Genomic DNA, 20,263 nt, shown 5'->3' with positions numbered 1-20,263 from the left:
TACTACATTCGGGTCTTGTCGTGCTTTTCCTGACCCAATAACAAACGCGCGTCCCCGAGACGCACTTGAAGTCGATTTTGGTCAAGTAACTGCTCTTGGATTCAACTTGGGGCAGTTTCTTCTAATATGATCTGTACTGCCACACTCATAACAGGCACGGTTTGTTGGATAGGTTGTTGTTGGATTGGCTGAGGTCTCGGTGGCGGTGGACGACGAGGTTGAGTTGTTTGAGTTGGTCGGCTCACAATTTCTGCACCTGCTCTGCAATTAGGGGCATAATGCCCAATTCGACCACATTTCTGGCATATTGGCAATCTGCACTCTCCCACATACTGGCAGATTCACTAGTCGCGAACTTGGCGGTTTTTATAAAAACTGAATTTGTTTAATATTCAGATTAGCATAATTAATTAACCGTTAATCATTAAATTATGAAAATTTAACCACTTATCAATTAAAATATGTATATTTTTATAAAAATATTTCTGGAATTTATTTACTGATTTATTAATTTATAAAAATTCATTTTATCAGCTATATTTCGCCTGAAAATCGTCCGTTTACCACAAACAATTTCCAAAAATTCCACAAAAATTCCTGAATGCTCAATTCATGTCCCAATTCAATCTGTATCAATTCCAGAATGTAAAAAGCTCGTGCGATATTCTTTTTGGCCCAAATTCGGCTGTAAAAATTCACACGAACGCAAATTAACAAAACACATTTAAACTTCTCCAAATGATCCCAAAGTTCATATGTGATCATAATTCATCAAATCTGAGTTTCCAGAAAAAATTCATAATTTTTGAAGTATTTTAGCTATTTTCCCAAATAAACGTCCCAATTCGGTAAGAAATTCGCCAAATATTCTCGGATGGTCGAAAAATTACCAAATTTGAACAGGGACTCATTAACATGGTCCCTGATGTCCCTGAAAAATTTCAAGTCCTAAAAATATGCACATCACAACCGTAACCTAAATAGCCCGTAAGCGAGTGTTTCGGAATTACCTTAGCGGGTTTGGCTCGTTTCCGACCTTTTAATCAAGTTTTCAGTTTCTTGTGCTCCTAAGCAAGCTAGGTACAAGTCCTATATCACAAACCAAGCAATATTTCATCAACATAACAGCCCTTAAGTTAGGGTTTCGGCTAGTGCACAAAAACGAACTTTTGAACCGTAAAAACGTTGTTTCAACCCTTTAATCCGTGTTTATGGCCAAAAAAAACTATCAAAACAGGTTCCTTACCATGTGTATGATCAAAACATGTTTATGGACCATTTTTAGGATTTTTACACGGTTAGGAATGATTTTTAGTAAACAAGACATGTTTTTATGGTATTAAACAAGTTTAAACAAGCATAAAAGCTACTTATTTAAGCTCCTTACCTTAGGGTTTGAAGGTTTTCTGGAAACTCAGGTTTAGAGCTACTTGGACCTCAATTTTTATCAACTAAAATGAATGAACAAGCTTCCAAAATAAGTTTTATAAAAGAATGGGGGTGGGGGGTGGGCTGCGGCCGGGATTCCTTATGGGCCTCCTTTGGGTTGTTTTGGCCCAATAATCTGGTTTCTCAAGCCCAAATACGAAAAGCCCGGTCCAAATTTAGTTCGGGTTCGGTTTTTGGCGCGAAAAACTTATCGGGTGCGTTAAACAGCGCGAAAACGAGTGTTTTTCGGCTAGTTTTGTGTAAAATTATAAAAACATACTATATATTTGTAAAAATCAAAAATATTTTCACGGATCGCTTAAAACATTTCAAGTAAGTGTTTGGTAAGTCTTTTTCGGCTTATCGGATGATACAATGCTTGGTTTGTAACTATCTTTCGCGTTTAAATCTATAGCTGGTAGTTAAACGAGCATGTTTTCGTTTAACTTGTTTGCTATCAAACTAAGACCATATTTCTAATATTTAAGCTTGTATAGATCGTATATCACTTATAGATGGCCCCCCGAGATATCTGGGTCATAACCTGACCCGTTCGGTTAATCGTTCGTTTGTTACGCAAAAGGCGTTTATTTGCTTAATCGGTAAATACATACTGAGGTGTACCTTGTTTTGGCTCAAATGTCACAACTTAGTAGATAGGTCTACTCATATTCAATTACTACCAAGTCTACTAACGTCCTCGAGTCTAGACCATCAATAGTGTATGTAACCTTAAGGACACAAGACCATGAACGAGTCTAAAATATCCTAAGGCATATAAAATAATTCAAATATAGCTTTCAAAATGCACCATCACGAGTGAGACCATGTAATACTATTCAAATCATTATAACGAGTAAAATCGTTTAAAATTGTATTTCGGTGTGTATGCTAGCCCAAAACGTAAAAGAGTAAAAAGGGCATCATGAACTCACCTGAATCAATCGAACACCTGCAACGAGCAAGGAAATCCCTAAGTGCACAATCACAAGTAAGGGCCTTTAAATTATACACAACGCGTTACTAAACTAGACTGTAAGAACACTCTAGCCTAATGGGCCGTTCAGGCCCAACATTCCGGCCCAATACCCAACAACTGGGCCCAATACTTTGGCCCAAGGCCTAACACTTGGCCCAAGGCCCAACCACTTGACCCGAGGCCCAACATTTGGCCCAAGGCCCCTAAAACCTTTCAACTAACCAAAACCACCGGTTAAGCCTAAAACGAACTTGTTGATTAATAACGAGTAAAACGTGCAGATTTTAGCATGTAAAGATGCATTTAATTACATAGGATAACCTTTGAATTAAATTATTAAATTTTTTCCAGACTTTAATAAATGTCTTAGATTTATAAAAATATTTTTATTATATTTTTCTATTGGACACAAAAATCATAAAAATTCTTTCAACACAGAAATGTATGTGCAGCTATTTCAGCGCGCAACAAAATGGTTTTATTTTTATAAAATTCATTACCAAACCAAATTAAACGATTCCAATTGGGTTTGGTTCCTAACTCAAAACACTAACTTCCAGAAGTGGAACCAACCAATTTGGACTTGTCGAAAAAAGGTTATGACGTCGGGAAGACAGACCAGAATCCGTCATCCAGCATCAGCTTTGACACTCGATTTTATAAATTCATAAAAACTATTCAAATCTCGTCCAAAAATTACGTATTATACCTTTCTGGAAACTAGACTCAAAGTAGAATATCATGGAATCAAGATTCGATCAAAAACAGTGGATTAACATCGCTTTACAGACCCTATAATAAACGTATACGAATCTGTCAGCAAGCTGTTATCATCAAAACTCAATCTTAAAGACCAATAAGCGCGTTAATATGATCAATTAAGGTGTAAAAGACATGGGGAATCATAAAACCGACCTTGAATTGAAGTTTTCACGGTTGAAACTTGGCTGGGCAGAAGCAAAACGAGCAGGGGGGGTCCAGGTCCGACGGCTGCAAATAGGTTAAGGGTTAGAGTTTTCTTTTGTTTTATGATATAAAATAGTTACATCCAAGTCCCTCCAAATTGAAGTATGTAGCAACTTGGGTGGAAAGTTAAGTGAGAACGTTTACGAGGTTTGCAAGGAGTTCTCGGGAGAATGCCGGGTCAAGCCCGAAAGGTGTACATAACACTACAAGATTAAACATTTTGTCGGAAATTAACGGGCGTTACATTTTTGAGTTCATTTGCCTAGTGATACAAAAAGACGATACCAAATAGTTTATCTTTTTATTTATTTATAGATTGAATTGATACGCCATTTCCTTATTATTTATCCTTATAGGACAGTACATGTGTGCATCGGGTTACTTGCATATAACATGGATATTTACAGATCACAGGCAGAAGAAGAAATGAAACATAGAATTGATAAAAGAAACACAATCATAAATCAAATAGAAATAACGAAAAAAAAAGAACAATGGAAAATCACCGCCTAAAATTTGGAAAATATTCAAAATAAAAAATATTGAATTATTAATTCAATTTTTCTTTGAAAAGATATACATAGATATCTTTCTATGTATCATTAATATGCGCAGAATCGCTCTACAACTTTTTATGGAATCAACAAAAAAAATTATTAAGAAATACATTGACAATAACGAAACAAATCAAGAAAAGAAAAAAAAATAAAATGGACTTTATTTCGACTATCAATATAAAAAAGGCTTTTGATAATCTTAGAAATAGTAAGGGGAAGTCACAAATTTTTTTTTTTTTGATTTATCTTACTTGTCACAAAAATATGTATTTTTCAAATTATCACAAACCCAGGTTATTCACTTCAATAAGTTCAGATCTATTCTTCAGTATAATGTGGACCGTCTTTTTTTTCTTAAGAATGAAATAAAGGATTTTTTTGGAAGACAAGGAATATTCGATTCCGAAGTAACACATAATCAACTTCCAAATTATGGAATGAATCCCTGGAAAAACTGGTTAAGAGGTCATAATCAATACGATTTATCTCATATTACATGGTCTAGATTAGTCCCACAAAAAGGGCGAAATGGAAAAAAGAAATACCAGACGCCTCAAAATAAGGATCTAAACAAATGGTATTCCTATGAAAAAGACCAATTATTTGATTACAAAAAAAAAAAAAACAAAAAAAAAACCTCGAAAGTCTATTTATTACCAAATAAAGAAGATAATTTTCAAAAAACTATAGATATGATCTATTATCATATAAATATATTCAATCTGAAACTAAAAAGAAGGCCTATATTTATAGATCATCATTAGAAACAAATAAGAAGCAAGAAAATTCCACCAGAAAGAAAGAAAAGAATTGTTAACATACTCAAAAATATTCCTATCAAGAATTATCTAGGAAAAAGCAATTATATATATATGAAAAAAATAAAGATAGAAAATATTTGGGTTGGAAATTGAATAAAAATATTCAGGTTGAACCTAATAAGAACCAAAACAAAATAGGGGATAAAATTCATAATAATGGTCTTTTTAATCTTCCGATCGATTCAAATTCCGAAATCAAATACAAAAAGGTCTTTTTTGATTTGATGGGAATGAATGAAAAATTATTAATCTTAAATCGCCTCATATCAAATCCGAAAATTTTTTTCTTTCCAGAGCTTGTGATACTTTATCATAAATATAAAGAGAAACCTTAGTTTATCCCAAGCAACTTACTTCTTTTTAATTTGAATAGAAATCCAAATTTTAGTGAAAATCAAAATAGAAAGGGAAGGCAAGAGGAGGGTGAGGATTTTTTCAATTTTAGCCCATCCAATTCAAAACAATATTTTGAATTAAATAATCAAAACAATATTGAAGAATCTTTTTTAGTATCAATTGAAAAACTAAACATATTATTTAAAGGAGATTTTCCTTTGCAATTAAGATGGACTGGACGTTTGAATCAATTGAATCAAAAAATGATGAATAATATCCAGAAATACGGTCTCCTGGTTAGCCTCATAAATGTAAGAAATATTACACAATTAACGAAAAAGGGAATTTTGATTATGGAACCTGCCAGTCCCTTGAAATTTGTTTTTTCTACGTTAAACAGGAAATGATATTATTACCGAGTAATGGTTATTTTATAAATTCTTAGTGGTTTCAAATATATATATATAATAAATAAGAACAGTGCCCATTAGTCCCGCACATAATGTATGGCAACCGAACGGTTTAGACTCAGTAATCGATGTGCTGGTAGGCTCAGCCTTTGAGAATGAAAGGGTGGTTTGGTTGTTGACCTAATTGAACCTTTTAAATGGCCTGACTTTAGTGGGAAACCTCTTAGGGTTTTGTTTGTTTAACTAAGCCCGTAACAGGACTGGAATGAAAAACCGGGTTATACTCAAGCCTCGAGTCATATGATCACCTTTATATAAAAACCTAATTTTTGTATACGTACTTATATGTATAATCTTATGTATACGTATCTATTCCTGCAAATAGCAGAAGACAGTTTTGCTCGGCTCTTTGTTGCGTGGTGGCGCAGACCTGAGCCTTGATGCAGTCTGTAATATTGTAACGCTCGTCAATTCCGGTTTCAGGAATTAAAGCTTGTAGAGTATGTATAATTCTCGGGATTTATCCGACGCTTCTCGGAAGCCTTTACGTCATCCCGGCATCTAATCGCTTAACATTTATTCCAAGTTGCATCATTATTAAATTCCGGGGGCTAGAATGAAAATGTTTTATAATATAACAATAAACAAAAAACCCTAAACCCTATTTTAGCAGCCGATCGCAGCTAAGACCCCCCTTGCTCGTTTTTCTTCTGCACAGCCAAGTTTCGGCCGTGAAAACTTCAATTCAAGGTTGGTTTTATGATTCCCCATGTCTTTTACACCTTAATTGATCATATTAACGCACTTATTGGTCGTTAAGGTTGAGTTTTGATGATAACAGTTTGCTGACAGATTCATATACGTTTATTGTAGGGTCCTTAACGCGATGATAATCCATTGTTTTTGATCGATTCTTGATTCCATGATGTTCTACTTTGAGTCTAGTTTCCAGAAAAGTATAATACGTAATTTTTGGACGAGATTTGAATGGTTTTTATGAATTTATAAAATCGAGTGTCAAAACTGATGCGGGATGACGGATTCTGGTCTGTCTTCCCGACGTCATAACCTTTTTTCAACAGGTCCAAATGGGTTGGTTCCACTTCTGGAAGTTAGTATTTTGAGTTAGGAACCAAACTCAATTGGAATCGTTTAATTTTTTTTCGGGAATGAATTTTATAAAAATAAAACCATTTTGTTGCGCACTGAAATAGCTGCACGTACCTTGCTGTGTTGGAGGAATTTTTATAATTTTTGTGTCCAATAGAAAAATATAATAAAATTATTTTTATAAACCTAAGACATTTATCAAAGTCTGGTAAAAATTTAATAATTTATTTCAAAGGTTATTCTATGTAATTAAATGCATCTTCGCATGCTAAAATCTACACGTTTTACTCATTATTAATCGATAAGTTTGTTTTAGGCTTAACCGGTGGATTTGGTTAGTTGAAATATTTTAGTTGCTGATTTAAAGTTGTTGGGCCAAGTGTTGGGCCTTGGGCCAAGTTGTTGGGCCTTGGGCCAAGTGTTGGGCTTGAACGGCCCATTAGGCAAGAGTGTTCTTACAGTCTAGTTTAGTAACACGTTGTGTATACTTTACAGGCCCTTGCTTGTGATTGTGCACTTAGGGATTTCCTAGCTCGTTGCAGGTGTTCGATTGATTTCAGGTGAGTTCTTGATGCCCCATTTAACTCTTTTTAAGTTTTGGGCTAGCATGCACACCTAAGTGTTTTTCTTACTTGATGAAATGTTTTGAAGGGTTTTACATAGGCTTGCTAGTATTGGTAGGCCTTGGAATGTTATTGAATGTGTATGTATATATATATTTAGAATGGCCAACATTTGGCGAATGTTGTAGTCGTCTCGACTACTGAATGTTGCGTATGCCTACCTTGTGTTTCATACGCCGAATGTTACGTGTTTGGGTTGTACGTTTGCTCGACCTTGAATGTTTGTAGTCGTCTCGACTACTGAATGTTGCGTATGCCTACTTTGTGTTTGCATGCACTGAATGTTACGTGTTTGGGTTGTACGTTTTCTCGGCCCTGAATGTTATTATTGAATGTTATATATATATATATATATATATATATATATATATATATTGATATATATAGAAATGCACGTATAGAGATGCTCATACGTAAGAATGACTATTTATCGAATATGGTGACCTAACCGACGTATTTTCGTTTACCATTTTAAAACCGTTGGAATGATTATTTAAGACTTTTGTTACTTATTTAAAACTTGAACTCACTCAACTTAAGCTGACTTTGTGTGCATGTTAGTTTGATTTTCAGGTTAGGAAGAGGATGCCTTATCGCTTGGACGTGCACGAAGCTACTTGGACGGTGAAGGGCATACGGGGAATTAAGATTTTATTATTAAACATTTATTTTTAAAAGTTTTTATTTAAAGATAATTATGTTGATTTTGGGCAAAATTCCCGGGTTTTGGGAACTCATTTACTTATTTACGTTTTCCGCCGAATTATACTCTGTGATGCTTATTTTAATGAAAATAATTGTTTTCAAGTTTAATTATTTTTACAAGTGTTTTGAATGATTACCAACTGTGAGGATCCCGGGGTTCGGGGCCTTACAAATATCGTCCAACATGGTGGACTTTTCAAAAAAAAAAAAAAAAGTCAAAAGGCAAAGCAAAAAGCCAAAAGGCAGAAAGAAAAAAAACTATTTCAAATAAAAACCACCATGAAGGAAACTACTGTCGGTCGATCAAAGACCAAGCTAGAGTTTATAGGTTTTGCGTCGAAAATGTTTTGATCATGTGGCAATAGGTTTAATTCAAATTGGGGTGATTCGGCTTGGTAAAACCATAATGGAATGTGGTGAAGTGGCGGCAGGGCTTTCAAGTGTGGGTCCCACTTAGTCATACAAACTATTAAAATTGTCACACCTTATTTGCCTCGGTAAGTATTAGGGGCATGCGTTTAAGTGGATAGCAATACCGGCAATCGACCTGATCTAGGTTAGTAGGTGACAGTTGGAAGAAATATTGGGGTAACGGGTCACTTGTTTTATTACTTTAAAAAGAAAAAAAATATATTAATGATAATAATAAATAAATAAAACCAAGAGTTGTCGGTTGAACTCGATTATGATCCTGTATAGTTTTCTTTTTTAGGGACGAAAAAGTCTTAAGTGTGGGGATATTTGATGTGTTGTAAAAAACACACTTATTTTCCGCACCTTTTATCTACGTATTATATTATATTTTATGTGTTTTAACTCATTTTAGATAGGTTTTACATATTAATCTTTATCTTGTAGGCTATGGGTGAAATATTGAAGAAATCGAGCTTTTCGAGGAGTTTACGAGCCTTTTGCGCATACGAATTTCAAGAAACAACTCAAAGCCCGACCCATATGCATCATGGAGGCCCAAGTCTTACAATGATATTATAATATAAAAAAAATAAACCTAAATAACCCTAGCAGGTCCGATCGCTCAGCTGGGGAAAAAGAAAAGAAAAAGTTTTGTGGCTAGGGTTTTCAAGTGTTGTGGCGGCTAAGGAAGGAAGAAGGACACAAGAACAAACCCCGGGATCGTTTACCATTCATTTTTACAGCCAAGGAGTAGCCCGGAACATCTCATATCCTTCCATCTTTTTCATTGTTCATACACTTTGATTTTCTTGCTTAATTGTTTATTTGTTTTGCAATTGATTGAGAGATTGAATTGTTTATGATATTTGTTGATCATTGAATGCTTGAATTGATGTTTGAGATGGGTTATACAATGTTTTTAATGAGTATTCATGGGTGTCCAAAAAGTATGTTAGGCTAATCTTTTTAGTTCTACCTAGGAATGATGATTATTGTTAAAGTTTGATGAGTTTATCGGATTGTTTGATTGATAGACTTTAATTGATTTTGTAAAGTTTGATTTAGACTTGAAATAGGTTGTGTTTAGTGGCTGGAAATTATTTCAATTTTATTGCTTAAACCCCATTGCGTTGGTTGATTAGTTTTGTGTTGATTGATCGGTGCATTGTTTGATTCTAGACTTTGTTTTTAGGGTTTGTTTGTGGTAGGTACAACCATAGGGTTTTGTTGCATGAATTTGTGTTAAAGTACAGCGGTTAGGCACCTTCTTAGAGACCGAGAGGTGATAAGAAGTTAGGGTCGTCTCACTACCTTTGCATCTAGAATAAGGATTGCGTGAGAGCGAGTTCGTTTCTTGTCCGGTTTGGGTGTTTTGAGCAACTAGTTGATCTATTTGGTTTAAGTTGAATTGTTCCTCTATCCTTGGTTGTGTAGTATTCATTATCATTAGGGTCGAGTGTTGGTGAGACCGAGAGGTAGAACACGTTAGCAATTGTTTCCCGGTTTGGTCGTTTTAGCCGATTTTGAGTAGTTTAGCCTTGTTGAGTGAGACCGAGAGGTAATCCAGTGAGCCCGAGTGATCCTTAGTCGTGTCATCATTAGGGACCGGTGTCTAGATATCATCCAATCCATTAGCTTGTTAGGTCTACAGTTTGATTCAGACCTAGGTACACGTTTTCTCCATCCGAAGTCAATACAGTTAGTTCCCCGTTAAGTTTCTATTTTTGGTAACTTTTGTCAGTCAATCCAGTTAGTTCAGTTAAGTATTAAAAATCAAAAATCAATTAAATATTATTCTTAGGTAGGTCTTGTCTAGGGTTAGTGATCTTTAGCGTTCTTACGTGTCTTCGTGTTCGATACTCGGACTTCCTAGGGTTATACTACTTGCGACCGGTACACTTGCCGGTTGTGTGTGGTTTAGGATTTTCGTTTTATATTTAAAGCTTAGTTGTGAGGGTCATTGTTATAGGGTTATCCGATACACATCATTAATACTCGAAACCGGGTAGGAATCGGGTATTTTCTGACCGGATATTTTTTGAAACTAGTTCTTGTTAACAACCGGGTAGGAACCGGACCCGACCCGGTAGACTAATATGGGTACCTACTAGAACTAGGAAGGGTTGAACCGGTTTCGGTTCGTACCCGAAAACCATGTATAACTGGGTATTTTAAATTTAAATCAATTAAATATGCTTTTGACCGCTGGAATCGGTTCCAACGGCTATATTATTGTTTTGAACGTTAGGAATCGGTTATTGACCATAAATACACCCTCACATACTATAAATAGGTAGGCCAGGCTTAGGTTTGATTTAATCACTTTAAAATGCAAACCTGCTCAAACCAACACCCAACCTAATGTCGTCCAATGATGAAGTTGTTATGGTTATCGAAACCAAAAGAACCCTGGAGGTTTGGACACACCATGATTTATGTGTTATGACAGACGCAACGGAGATGGCTTGGTGCAAACACTGTAACAGTTTGGCGTTATTTACTCGCATTTCTCATCGTACCCGACCCATTTTGTAGCCCGGTATTTCATCAATAAAAATCCTACAATTTCTTAATTTTTATTGTTTATTTATTTAATTATTTATTTAATAATAACTATTAGTAGTATGCAAAAAAAACCACTAACTAACTTCTAAGCCATTGTGCATCCAACCCTATAAACCATGGAACAAATTTCAATTATTATTCAAAAAGATTATCTTTCTTCTTCCTCTCTTTCTCGTCATCGAAAAACCAGCTCAAACCCTTTTCTTGGACCTTAATTCTCGGGGATAATCAAGAAATTGAATTCACCAAATATTTTGTTAACCAAAATCCATCCTACCGACACTTTAATCATGGTAATTGAATCAAAATCGATAGCTAATTAACCCTAATCAAAACCGCGGTTATATGAAGACTAAAACACTATAAATACTCAACGAAAACACAACCGAACTTGCTTACACATTCATCATAATCTCATGCTTATAAACCCTAATCTAATTACATTAACGAGGCTGTATGGACCTGTGCGCTCTCAACTCAATCTTAGGCCGTGACCTATTTGTTGCTCGATAACCCTCAATCCACGACAAAAAACGGTAATTAATATATGCTTTATACTTGTTTTTAAGCAACAAACAAAAACCCTAAGTCAATTTTAACATACATATACACAAAGATATATTTTATATATACTTATAATTGGAGTGTTAATATATATATATATATATAACTTCTCTTATATTAAAATAAACTAAACAAGCTTAAATATTTAAACAATTTTCCCGTTAGAATAGGTGTATAACATTTTCACCAATAATTAACATTTATACTTTTTATTAATCATACATATAGATAAACATCATATTTAAAAACAATCTAATAATATTAATACTAATAAATAAATATAATCAAATAACAATAACACTAATAATAATCGTAATAATAATAAGAATATATAAACAATAACTATAATGATGTAAACCCTAAAGAGCTATAAATTATTTAAATCGATTAATAACTCTAACAATTAAATTAGTAATTCGTTAATCCGAATTTTCTTAAAACCCATCAAACCTCAAACCCGTTACATTTGTTGTCAATTCTTCGTTTGTTAATTAACACTATCGTTAACAATTAGGCATTTTTGTTAACGTATCTCGAAAGGCTTGACCGTGTCCGTCGTCACTTTTTATTATCATCTCATCCTCATTAATCCACAGGTTAAGGTAAGTAATTCACATACCCCTTTTTACCATTTTACATTTTGGGGGCGTTATTCGTTCACAACTCAAATATTTTATTTCACACTACAATTACATTATTTGCGTTTATATAATATTGCTCAATTAGTTATACGTGCGAATGTGACTATGTGCTTAACTTTGAGTTATGGTTGTTGGTATCTCATCCTCATCCACATTAGTATGATTATACGCCGTCTGAGTAGCTCGTTATCCATGAGATTTGAGTGAAAAAACAACTTTTATATTATTGTTATGCTAGTTGTAGTAGTTCATATGTAATAATAATAAATAAATAAATTATACTATAATGATGTAAACCCTAAAGGACTATAAATTATTTAAATTGATTAATAACCCTAACAATTAAACTAGTAATTCGTTAATCCCAATTTTGCTTAAAACCCTTCAAACCTCAAACCCGTTTTTTATATATATATATATTTTTGTCAATTCTTCATTTATTAATTAACACTATCTTTAACAATTAGGCCTTTTTGTTGACGTATCTCGAAGGGCTTTACCGTGTTTGTCCTCACTTTTTATTATTATCTCATCCTCATTAATCCACTGGTTAAGGTAAGTAATTCACATCCCCCTTTTTAGCGTTTTACATTTTGGGGGCGTTATACCTTCGCAACTCAAATATTTTATTTAACACTGCAATTCCATTATTTGCGTTTATATGATATTGCTCAATAGTTATACGTTCGAATGTGACTATGTGTTTAACTTTGAGTTATGGTTGTTGGTATCTCATCCTCATCCTCATTAGTATGATCATACGCCGTCGGAGTAGCTTGTTATCCGTGGGATTTGAGTGAAAAGACAACTTTTATATTATTGTTCGGCTAGTTGTAGTAGTTCATATGTATTGCAAGGTATTGCCTTTTCAATATTAAATATATATTCAAAAATCGTGATACCTTGCTCAATTTTATGTTGACAAACTATATATTTTCATGCATGACGCAGGTAGCTTTTTGGGATGAAGAAGCAAACTAAAGAATAGTTAGACCTTAGGTTGCATGATGAATAAAGACTTATTTACTTTTATTATTTAATTGTAATGTTTATTTCCATGAGACAATGTTTGTGTTTTTGCTTACTTGACTTGTATGAAATAAATAATTTATGTAGGTTGGGGTGTGACATATTGGTATCACAACCGAAGACTATAAGATATTTGGTTAGACGTAACGGCTTAGTAGCATGCTTAGGGTCCCTATACGTGTTCATATACGTGCACCCTACTTGTTTAAATTTTTGTACATAGCTTAATTTATTTAAATTGTTTATCATATACAATTGTACATGAAAGCACACACTTATTAAGAGGCTATGCCTCAAAATCATTTTTCAAAACTTTAGGATGATTTTTAATTGGGAATTTCCTTAAGAAAACCCACCTTTTTATTTCCCCTCTCCTTGAGGATGATTCGTGTGATGGATACACAGTAACTAGAAGAGGGACACACCTGTACACCGATCCCTTGACACCAAGGCTTGCGAGTCTAAGGAAGTGCAATGCGCACAAATCCCAATCAGCCGTGAGACCTGGTTTCCTTCCTGGAGGATGAGGTGTGAGTGTGAAACCTATTAGGCCAAAGCGTGTCACACCAAACGTTCATGAATCTACTACCCTTGTATCAATCGTGGTCATGTGATGATCACACCCTCAATTTAAAACCGAATTCAAGGTGATACGTGGCTAAACTCGGTTTTCTGCATTGTGTTTTAGTTGAATGGGTGGATGAAGTACACAAATACGGGGTGGTTCCTGAATTATTTCAACCATCTATCTCAACACCCCTCACAACTCAACTTTAATTTGGTTTTCTATATTTTCATTTTGTTGGAAGGAACCATGGTGGTTCATGAAATCCTAACCAACAAATGAAACCTTATATTTTAATTTTAAGTTATGTTATTATTTTATTTATTTTTCCTTATAACGTTAATGATGATAAACTTTGTTTCATAAGTGATGCACTTCTCAACCTCAACCACAATCCCAACCTCAAGTTGTTAAATGAAATTCGCAAGTATTAGTTTACACAAATTCATACATTTACATTATCTACCCAAGTATCATAAATTTTACACATTTTATCCTTGCAGTATGTCTTCCCGCCTCATCAACCGTACTCGTCGCGTTGGCAACTCTGGCCGTAGCATGTCATCTCGCATTACGAAGTGAATCGTGGAAGTCCTCCCAATACTGCTCACTCAACTCCAAACCGCGAATGCCGCTGCAAATGCTCCCGTGAACCCTAATGTTTGGTCTTTCTAGCAATTCACAAATGCTAAGTCGACTTATTACTTTGGGACCAAGGGTGCTACAACCCTTCTTCAATGGTTCGAGCACATGGAAAGCGTGTTCTTCCACTGTGCATGCCTGGAAGATAAAAAGACCATGTAAGCCTCAAGCGTTTTCAAACTGAATGCCCTCAACTGGTCGAATAGTGAGAAACGTTCTATTGGGGCTGAAGTTGCCATGAACTTGCCTCGGGATGACCTCAAACAACTAATGCTCAAAAAGTTTTGCCCAGAACATGAACTCTGAAAGTTGGAAGAAGCGTTCTATAACCTGAAGCAAAAGGGTGGTGATAATACCACCTATAATGAGCGGTTCCACGAATTGACCTCCTCATTCCGCACATGGTCACCCCTTTGGAGCATGCCATTGACAAGTACATCATGGGTTTGCCGATGCAAAATTAAGATTTCGTCCTTAGTCGTGACCCAAAGGATCTTCATGATGCCCTTACCTTAGCCAACTCCCTCACTGAAACCACGTTAAGGCCGCAACCTTGACGCGAAAGAGTTCTAAAAAGCCCAATGATAAACCCGCATCCGAGCCCGCTAAAGAATCCAAGTCCGAATCTTCTAAACACAACCACAACTCATCTCATTACCGTAATAACAAACGAAAGCCCAATTCAAAACTATGTCATAGCCCAATCACAAGACCAACAAGCCCCTCCAACCAAGAAACCATACACCGGCTCACACCCATATTGCAACACCTGCTAACGTCACCATCCGACCCAATCCATTTGCCGAGTGAACACCAATTGCCACCGATTCTGCACCTCACCCAATATTTCCGAGAAGCACCCCGATGGCAAGCCGCTCCACCGTGGTTCGCACCATAAAATCAACCCAACCGAGCCGTCCCTCATACCCGAATCATTAATCCCGTTAGGGCTTTCTATAGTTGCGGTGATCCAAACTACCTCCGCAACGCGTGTCCTCAACTCGCTCAAGCCATCAAGCCTATGTTGCACCACAACCTTACTATACCTCCCAAGCCTACCAAGTGCAAACTTACCAACCTCAAGTACCCCAACTCATGGCTCCTCCAAATTCTTAAGGCCAACCCATGGTCATACAAGCCTACCAAGCTCCAACCCTCAAGCTTCAACATCTCAAACCCAAGCACCTCAAGGAACTCAAGGGCGAGCTTTCACCATTAATGCTCATCAAGCCTGAAACTCAACGATGTGGTGAATGGTATGTTTCTAATTAACAAGCATCATGCATCAGTATTATTTGATTCGGGAGCCGATAGGAGTTTCATTTCATTTTATTTTGAATACATACTTGATGTGCCCCGTAGTAATTTGTCTAAACTCTTCACGGTAGAGATAGCTAACGGTAGTTCAATCGTTATTGACTCCATCGTTCGTAGTTGCACGCTCACCCTTAATGGGAAAAAGTTCTCTATTGATTTTATACCAATGCAAATGGGTAGCTTGGACGTCATCATTGGTATGGATTGGCTCTCTCTTCATTGTGCCGAAATTCTATGTTTCGAGAAGATTATTCGTATCCTTATCGAAGGATGCACAATTCTAAACGTCGACGGGAAACTCTTCTCAAAGCTAAACCTCATTTCGTGCCTTAAAGCCCGACGTTATTTGTGCAAGAAGTATGTCGCTTTCTTAGCCCATGTCACCACAAAGGCCCATGAAGAGAAGAAACTTTCCGACATTCCGATTGTTCGCAACTTCCCCAAAGTCTTTCCCAAAGACGTTTCCGGACTCCCTCCCATACGTCAAGTGGAGTTCCATATTGATCTTTACCCGGAGCAAACCCCGTAGCAAAAGCAACTTACCATCTTGCACCCTCCGAGATGCAAGAACTCTCGAACCAAATCCAAGAACTCACGGACAAGGTTTTCATTCGCCCAAGTTCGTCTCCATGGGGCGCACCCGTTTTGTTTGTCAAGAAGAAGGACGGTACTCTTCGTGTGTGTATCGATTACCGTGAGCTCAATAAGCTTACTATCAAGAACCGTTATCCCCTTCCGCGTATCGATGATCTATTCGATCAACTCCAAGGAGCTGATTATTTATCCAAGATTGATCTCCGTTCGAGTTATAACCAACTTCGTGTTCACGAGGGTGACATACCCACGATTGCTTTCCGTACTCTTTATGGGCACTTTGAATTCTGATTTATGCCATTTGGTTTGACTAATGCTCCCGCCATCTTCATGGATCTTATTAATCACGTTTGTAAACCATACCTCGACAAGTTCATGATTGTTTTCATCGACGATATCTTGTTATATTCTAAATCTTTAGACGAGCACAAAGATCATTTGCGCGCCATTCTTGACTTATTGCGAAAGGAACAAATTTATGTTAAATTCTTCAAATGCTAATTTTTTCTAAAGCAAGTTCAATTCTTGGGCCACATCGTTAACGACAAGGGTACTCATGTTGATCCCGCTAAAATGGAAGCCGTTAAAAATTGGAAAACCCCGTCCTCTCCAACGAAGGTTCGTTCATTTCTTGGCTTTGCATTATATTACCTTTGCTTTATTCTCAACTTTTCGAAGATTTCTTCACCCTTACCATACTAACCCATAAGGGAAAAGTTTATGAATGGGGTTCCGCTCAAGAAGAAGCGTTTCAAACTTTAAAGGACAGGCTTTGCATTTCTCTAATCCTTGCTCTTTCCGAGGGCAACGACGAGTTTTTTGTGTTTTGTAACGCTTCCATCCAAGGTCTCGGTTGTGTTATTATGCAACGAGACAAGGTCATTTCTTACGCTTCGCGTAAACTCATAGTTCACGAGAAGAATTGCACGACGTATGATCTCGAACTTGGCGCGGTCATGTTTGCCTTGAAAATTTGGAGACACTATCTTTATGGCACAAAATGTGTGGTCTTTACCAATCATAAAAGTTTGCAACAAATATTCAAACAAAAGTATCTCAATATGAGACAAAGACGATGGGCCGAATTGTTAAGCGATTACGATTGTGAGATACGCTACCATCCCGGGAAAGAAAATGTCATCGCCGATGCTCTTAGTCATAAGAGTCACATTAAATTCGTTTTGCTCAATTGTGTCACCATAGAATCCGACCTTCAATAACCCATCTTCGACGCTCAACACGTCTTCGTCACTAAAGGTAACTTATACGACGAGTTATCGTGTGCCGTTGAACTCCAACTTAAAACCAAACGCAATGGTTTACTTTATTATTGGAACCGCTCATGGGTTCCCGATCGTGACGGTCTTCGCACGTTCATCCTTGAGGAAGCTCATAAGTCATGAAAAAGGACATCGCGGTGGTCGTGACAGTCTATGCCGATCTTTGTCCCATGTTTTGGTGGTCGAGAATGAAAAAGGACATCGTGGTATATGTATCTAAATGCCTCACTTGTTCTAAGGTCAAAGCCGAGCATAAAAATCCGTTTGGCTTGCTCGAGCAATTGCCTATCCCTGTTTGGAAATGGGAGGACATAGCCATGGATTTTGTCACCAAACTCCCCACTATGCAAAGCCGCAATGATAATATTTGGGTAATTATTGACTGGTTAACCAAGTTGGCACATTTCATACCCATTTGAGAAAAGTTTTCCGTGAGTTAACTAGCTCAACTCTACGTCAAGAATATCATTTGTCGCCATGGAACACCGTTGACCATTATCTCCAATAGTGATGGTCGGTTTACCTCTCTTTTTGGAATTCGTTACAAACCGCCTTGGGTACCTACATTGATCTAAGCACCGCTTATCACCCGCAAACCGATGGTTAATCCGATCGAACGATTCAAAGGCTTGAAGATATGCTCTGCTGTGTGCTAAATATTGGTGGACATTGGGATACTCACTTATCACTTGTAGAGTTTTCCTAAAATAATAGTTTTCACACTATTATTGGCATGGAACCCTTTGAAGCTCTATATGGTCGAAAATGTCGTTCACCGATTTGTTGGAACGAGATTGGTGAATTACAAATCACCGGTCCCTAGCTTGTTCAAGAAACTTCCGACCGCATTGCCCTTATTCGTCAAAACCTTCTTGCCGCTCGTAGCCGTCAAAAGAGCTACGCCGATAAGCGCCGTAAACCTCTCGAGTTCAATTTTGGTGATCGAGTACTCTTCAAAGTATCTCCTTGGAAGGGAGTAGTCCGCTTTGGTAAGAGGAACAAGTTATCTCCTCGTGTCGTTGGTCCGTTTGAAATCGTTTAAAGGGTTGGTAGAGGTGCGTATCGTCTCGATCTCCTCAAGGAACTTTCCAATGTTCATCCGACTTTTCACGTTTCTAATCTCTAGAAGTGCTTAGCCGAGGGTAGTCTCCACATACCCCTCGACGAGGTACAAGTTGATGAATCTATGCATACAATCGAGAAACCCGTTGAGATCAGGGATCATATGGATAAAGAAACTAACCGTAGCCGTATTCTGCTTGTCAAAGTTTGTTGGGAATCCAAGCATGGTCCTGAGTTCACTTATGCATCCAACCCTATAGACCAGGGACCAAATTGAAATTATTATTTAAAGATATTATCTTTCTTCTTCCTCTGTTCCTCGTCGCCGACAAACCACCTCAAACCCTTTTCTTGGATCTTAATTCTCGGGCATAATCAAGAAATTGAATTCACCAAATCTTTTGTTAACTAAAATACTTCCTAACGACACTTTAATCATGGTAATTGAATCAAAATCGATAGCTAATTAACCCTAATCAAAACAGCAGCTAAATGGACACTAAAACACTATAAATACTCAACGAAAACACAATTGAACTTGCACGCACATTCATCATAATCTCACGCTTCTAAACCCTAATCTAATTATATTAACGAGGCTTTCTGTACCTGCTCTCAACTCAAGCTCAGGTCGTGACCCATTTGTTGCTCGATAACCCTCAATCCACGACAATAAACGGTAATTAATATACGCTTTATACTCGTTTTTAAGCAACAAATAAAAACCCTAAGTCAATTTTAACATACAATGAACAAATCAACGGATTTGAAAGTCTAGGGTTTATGGTCGAAATTCGGATGAAATCATGTCTGTTTATATAAATTAAGATCTGCTATCATTCACAAGTGATAGCACCAGCCTGATTGCTGGTGCATGTGGGTTAGACACCAGAAACCGGCCCAAGCGTGGGTTCGAGCCCCTTGGACCCGGTTTTTAGTTTTCTTTATTTTATTATTTGTATTTTAATTATATTATTAATATTATTACAATTAGATTCCACCACAAAAAAATGCTATCTTGTTAAACCAAACTCCAAGATATTAATTTCTGTACTTTTAAACCTTCCGTGACGCCTATATATTATATACAAATATACATATACACAAAGATATACTTTATATATACATATAATTGGAGTTTTAATAAATATGTATAACTCCTCTTATATTAAAATAAACTAAACTAGCTTAAAGATTTAAACAATTTTCCTGTTAAAATAGGCGTATAACATTTTCACCAATAATTAACATTTATACTTTTTATTAAACATACATATAGATAAACATCATATTTAACAACAATAAAATAATGTTAATACTAATAAATAAATATAATCAAATAACAAAAAAATAATAATAACACTAATAATAATAACCGTAATAATAATAATAATAATAATAATAATAATAATAATAATAATAATAATAATAATAATAAATAAACAATAACTATAATGATGTAAACCCTAAAGGGCTATAAATGATTTAAATCGATTAATAGCCTTAACAATTAAACTAGTAATTCGTTAATCCCAATTTTGCTTAAAACCCATTAAACCTCAAACGCGTTATATTTTTTGTCAATTCTTCGTTTGTTAATTAACACTATCGTTAACAATTAGGCATTTTTGTTGACGTATCTCGAAGGGCTTGAC

This window comes from Bidens hawaiensis, unplaced genomic scaffold, assembly GCF_021521415.1.
Source record: "Bidens hawaiensis isolate Kalapana, Puna unplaced genomic scaffold, B.hawaiensis_p1.1 tig00000657_1, whole genome shotgun sequence".
Lineage (NCBI taxonomy): Eukaryota > Viridiplantae > Streptophyta > Magnoliopsida > Asterales > Asteraceae > Bidens > Bidens hawaiensis.
This window is presented reverse-complemented; position numbering follows the sequence as displayed.